Source organism: Schistocerca nitens, chromosome 9 (assembly GCF_023898315.1).
Source record: "Schistocerca nitens isolate TAMUIC-IGC-003100 chromosome 9, iqSchNite1.1, whole genome shotgun sequence".
Lineage (NCBI taxonomy): Eukaryota > Metazoa > Arthropoda > Insecta > Orthoptera > Acrididae > Schistocerca > Schistocerca nitens.
This window is the reverse complement of record NC_064622.1, coordinates 57,047,183-57,053,182: the sequence shown is the minus strand read 5'-3', so window position 1 is coordinate 57,053,182 and position 6,000 is coordinate 57,047,183.

Below are 6,000 nucleotides of genomic sequence, written 5' to 3'. Positions count from 1 at the left end.
AAAGCTTCCTAAAAGCAAAAACACACGGAAGAAGAAGTGACAAGTAAGAAAAATACAGTTAATACTTAAATTAACGTAGCTCGCTGCACAGCAGACGTGACACAGACGGCAGTTACAATGTCTGAATGAGTGTACTCTTTCAAATCATAGTCCACACTAGGAAAAAAATCATCGTATGAAAAATGTGCACCACATTCCGGTCACTGAGCAATTAACTGTTAAGGTGCTGTCTGCTTTTCCACCGAAGAACTGGTGTGAAAAGTTCTCCAATCAGGCTGTTTCCCACTGTTTCTGTAACATTCTATCTCGCTGTCCTACATCATCAATTTGTTGTTTAGCCTGCCAATCCCTGGATTTTCTGGATACAAAATTTCCAGAAAGTCAGCTCCAGGGTCTCCCGTCTTTGAGTATTTTTTAAGAACGCCCAATAAGAATGCCTTTTGGTGGAAGAAATCCTCACACCATCGTGGTGTCAGGTTTTTGCAACTTGCTTTTTTCACGAGGCTGAAAACACAGAAAATGAAACTGAGCACCATCACTTCCCTCGGAGCAGCAGGAGACAGCAATCTGCACGAACTGTTTCCCAATCCACCTGCCTATCAAAAAGTCACTGAGGTGAGGATAGTGGCCTCCATAAAGCATACTTTGACTGACCTGGACCCTGATTGTAAAACAATCATTTGCTTCCTTGGACAACTCTCCACTGTTCATCCTCAAGTTTTTAGCCAAACCTGTGTGGGAAGCACAGTATCCTACATCACGTGAAAAGAAATTAGTAGGTCCACTGGAACGGTGCCCAGCAGAACAATGGTGGTTGGCAGAGTACTTGTACCATGGCTGACCAGAAACATTACCCCCTCCTCCTGTCAAAAGGAGTCTCAGAAGTTGACCACTGTGCGTTTGAAAGTACCTTGCTGTGAACTCTGCCCACAGCCCCTGCTGTGGCGTACCACTGATTCACTAGACTGAGGATCACAAGTGACATTTATTTTTCCACATGCAAAAATCCCAATCAGAATAGAGAAGGTTAATATATAGAAGAAGATGGCTTGACATTTAAAATAACTGACATCACCTCTGCTGGTGGCAACCAGTGTGAATCAAGTGGTGGAAACATGGCTGATGTTGAGATTAATAGAATTTATGAAATAAAAATCAAATGTCCCTGGTTGAGAATGGGCTAATGCCTCTCCACTCCCAGTTCACAACAAAAATTTGGGTGGGTGATATCACACAAATTGATTATGGTGTAACACCAACAATCAAATTTTCTCCTATTCTGTCATTCATTTATGTTTTTCTTATTTTTTTATTTATTTACTTCAGGGAGGATCACTCTGCCTCAAGTGGAAATAGGAATGTCAAGGACATGGAAAACAGGGTAACTTTACCAACAGTGAAACATAAAATTCAGCCGCTTATACTTTGGAAACTGCCAAACCCATTCATCCCCACTACTGCTATGGGCACTGGAGGCATTTATTTAATATTTTATTTACATTTTATAGAGATAAGATTTCCTTTCCAGAACATACCCAGCTTGCAAATCCCATTCATCTCAAAGTAAAAATTTTACAAATATTGTTAGTTTTAATCTTGATTTATTCTCTCACATATTTATAATTATTATCCTTTCATATACACACATCAAAAAAAGTTTCACATCACCTCAGTTCTGAGAGTTCTGTAAACTGTACATAAAATTGAAATAGACATCAACATGCCCTTTTTATTGCTCATGAAAATCACGCATTACATGTTGTACCACCATAAATTGAGACCTTCAGAGTGGTGGCCCAGATTGCTGTACACACCAGTAGGGTACCTCTAATACCCAGTCGCACGTCCTCTTGTATTGATGCATGCATGTATTCGTCATGGCAAACTATCCACAAGTTCAACAAGGCACTGTTAGTCGAGATTGTGCCACTCCTCAACAGCGATTTGGTGTAGATACCTCAGAGTGGTTGGTGGGTCACGTCATCCATAAATAGCCCTTGTCAATCTATCCCAGACATGTTGGATAGGGTTCATGTCTGGAGAACATGCTGGGCACTCTGGTCAAGTGATGTTGTTATCCTGAAGGAAGTCGTTCACAAGATGTGCATGACGGGGTGCGAATTTTCGTCCTTAAAGACAAATGCCTCGCCAATATGCTGACGATATGGTTGCACTATCAGTCGAGGGACGGCATCATACTGCCGTTCCAGCGCCTTCCATGACCACCAGCCATGTACGTCAGCCCCACATAATGCCACCCCGAAACAGCAGAGAATCTCCACCTTGCTGCACTCACTGGACAGTGTGTCTAAGGCGTTCAGCCTGACTGGGTTGCCTCCAAACACATCTCCGATAATTGTCTGGTTGAAGGCATATGCAACACTCATCGGTGAAGAGAACATGATGAAAATCCAAAATGGTCCATTTGGCACATTGTTGGGCCCATCTGTACTGCACTGCATGGTGCCATCTCGCCATGGACATCAGGAGTGAAGTTGTGCCTCATGCAGCCTACTGCGCACAGTTTGACTCATAACACAATGTCCTGCGGCTGCACAAAAAGCATTATTCAACATGGTGGCATTGCTGTCAGGGTTCCTCCAAGCCATAATCCGTAGGTAGCGATCATCCACTGCAGTTTTAACCCTTGGGCAGTCTGAGTGAGGCCTGTCGTCAACAGTTCCTGACTCTGTGTGTCTCCTCCATGTCTGAACATCACTTTGGATCACTCCAAGATGCCTGGACACTTCCCTTGTTGAGAGCCCTTCCTGGCACAAAGTAACAATGTGGTCACTATCAAACCGCAGATTGACTGTCTAGGCATGGTTGAACTACAGACAACACTAGCTGTGTATCTCCTACCTGGTGGAATGACTGGAACTGATCGGCTGTCAGACTCCCTCCCTCTAACAGGTGCTGCTCATCTTCGGGCCAGTTTAGTGAAATCTCTGAGCAGTCAAAGGGGCTGTGTCTGTGTTACAATATCCACAGTCAACATCTATCAATACGGTTCAAATGGCTCTAAGCACTATGGGACTTAACATCTGAGGTCATCAGTCCCCTAGACTTAGAACTACTTAAACCTAACTAATCTGAGAACATCTCACGCACGCATGCCCGAGGCAGGATTCGAACCTACAACTGTAGCGGCAGTGCAGTTCTGGACTGAAGTGCCCAGAACCGCTCGGCCACAGCAGCCAGCTCAATGTCTACCTTCATGAGTTCTGGAAACCAGGGTGATGCAATTTTTTAAATTTTTTTTAAATGTGTGTATATTGCCCATTCAATCACTCATTCCTCCTAGTGAGGGTTCCTTTGATTTACTCACTCACTCTGCATGTTGATAATTAGTCACGAAACACATCCATTTTTAGATAATACAATCTTTGTTCACAAAAGAGTATTTTCGTAGTCAGTTTTGACTAAATGCACTCATTCCTTCCTAGCAAAACATGACTATAATTTTATTTTAGTAATACTCTAGTGAGAATTACATAGACATCAGCACATATTTAACAAAAATAATTAATAACAAAAACAACTGCAATAAAACATGCCTATCAATATATGCTAATGTGACTCATGTACATTACTTGACATGCATTCTCACACCAGGAGACTGACAAGAGATTCAGCAATACAAACTGTCAGAAAGGCTTACCCATAAAATTGCACAAAAAAGTAAGTTTACACATAATTTATACCAAGATCATTGATTTTAAATGTACATAGACACAGCTCACACAGCTTTGTACAGCATAATCTAAGTGTATTTAACACAAAAGCTTCAATAGAAAATATGTGCAGTAAAATTTCAAAATAAATGTTCAGTTTCTTGCTCAATAGATCCTTCATGGACATATCCACTGAAAAAAAAAAAAAAAAAAAAACATTACACAATGTCACCATCTTCTTCATTTTTACCTAGCCTTGTACAACCCAATGTCAACAATAAACATTCGCGTCTTGTTTAAGTTCAGCACTCGAGAAATGAACACTGCTGGCCAGATGAAAAACTAGGATGACATTGATCGGGGGGGGGGGGGGGGGGGAGGAGGTGGGTGCAGGAAGGGTAGGTGGAGGTTTTATCTGTCATCATCAACAGCTGGCAGTTGCGTGCATAGTAGCATGTGATGCCCAGTGGTAGGTCCGTTTGTTAAGCAGGTCTCCTACTCCCACAGGAACTGACTGTCTAGACAAGATCAGCGCTGCATCTGTGTGATGAGGAGTGTTGAAAAGTATCATTGAAAGGTATCAAGAAGGAGACAAAAAATGACCCTCTGCTATCAGTATCATATGGAAAAAGAGGAAAACACTTGTAAGTCCCAGAATTTGGACTTGAGATTACTAAGTGTCTCAAGTAATGACAACAATAAAATATTGTGACCATCACACTTGACACGTGAAGAGACTTGCCCTGCTATTGAATCATTCTTTGCCCAAGTATCAGCAGGGCCAATAGACACTGAATCACTCATATCAATTATAACAATAGCAGTACATTTTTCCACTGTTCATTTTCTGAGCGTTCAGCTTGTCTGACTGCCATGCAGTGGGCTTGGGTTCAGCTTGGGTCAGAGATTTTTCTCAACTCGGGGCTTGGCGTTGAGTTGTTCTCATCATCATTTCATCGCCGTCACACACAAGTCACCCAGAGTGATGTCAACTGAAAAGACGTCCAAATTGGAGGCCAAATTTCCCCAGTTGGGGAAATTCCTTTAACTTCACCCCACGAACTGGAATCTGCTTAGTTTTTATCACTATCGGCAACTCTTTTCTGAAGTGCAAAGTTGGAAGATAATTTGAGACCTTAGCTGTTGCAGGCTGCTGCAGTAGGCCACTTCTTGCTGCATTGACCAACTTTGTGGCAACGGTGAGGCTGCTGCCGCACTGTATGAAGTTGCATGATGCCATTTTCAGTTCATTTCTTGCAGCAATGTCCAGACCTCCCACTGATAAGCTTCACACCTAAAAAGCTGATCTTATATATGTCCAGTTAAAGTGCTGGGTGATTTCATTTTCCAATTCTCTGCTGTCAAAAGCAATGGACCAAAATCACAAGCTGTGGGTTTCCAGGGTTGCTTCCCTGAGCCCACAATACATGTGGAGAAATCGCAACAGATTTGCTACTGTCTTACTCTTTCCACAGCAATATTTCGTACTGATACTTGGCATCACAGTGCTCCAATTTGGAATGTGGTTTACTTCCTCTCAGTTATGAACTTTATGTGGTTGAGCAATTTGCAGTTGTTGTTGTTGTTGTGGTCTTCAGTCCTGAGACTGGTTTGATGCAGCTCTCCATGCTACTCTATCCTGTGCAAGCTTCTTCATACCCAAGAGGACGCCATCATCATTTAACCGTACAGTAAAGCTGCATGCCCTACGGTCGCCAGTTGTAGTGGTTAATAAAAAATAAAAAGAGAGAAGAAAAGAAAAGGTTGAAAATGTGGGAAGAAATCGTGAGTAAAAAGGGGTTTTTAAAATCGTTAATGACTGTGAAAAAGGGAAAGAATGAAATGCAAATCGGACTTTGTATTACAGAAAAGTTATCGGACTTCATGTTTCGGAAAAAGCTATTGTTGGGGTGGTCCTTGTGGCGTTTTTGAGAGAAAGTTAAACCAATTTCCACTACAAAAATTATTGAAAAAGAACAGAGAATAACAAAATGTAACTGGCAGGGGGAAATGGCGTAGATAGAGTTCATCCTTTACCATGTTAACATGTCTTCTTCTTTCGTGCGGCGTCCAGGTCTTCAAAAATCTCCTACTTCATTTCTGCGTGAAAAGTCTGCTCCGAAATCTTGCAATAAGTTTCATTGTCCAGGAATTTCTAATGTACACAAAACCGTCTTGATATTAAATGCTATTTATTTTACGTTGCTTCTTCCCTCCTCCAAATTTCATAACAATTTCCTCAACATGTCTACACATTAAAATCAGATCAAGACTAGCTATTAAGTTTTTTACGTCAGCATTAAGCTTCCGCTCTCGAGAGACAATA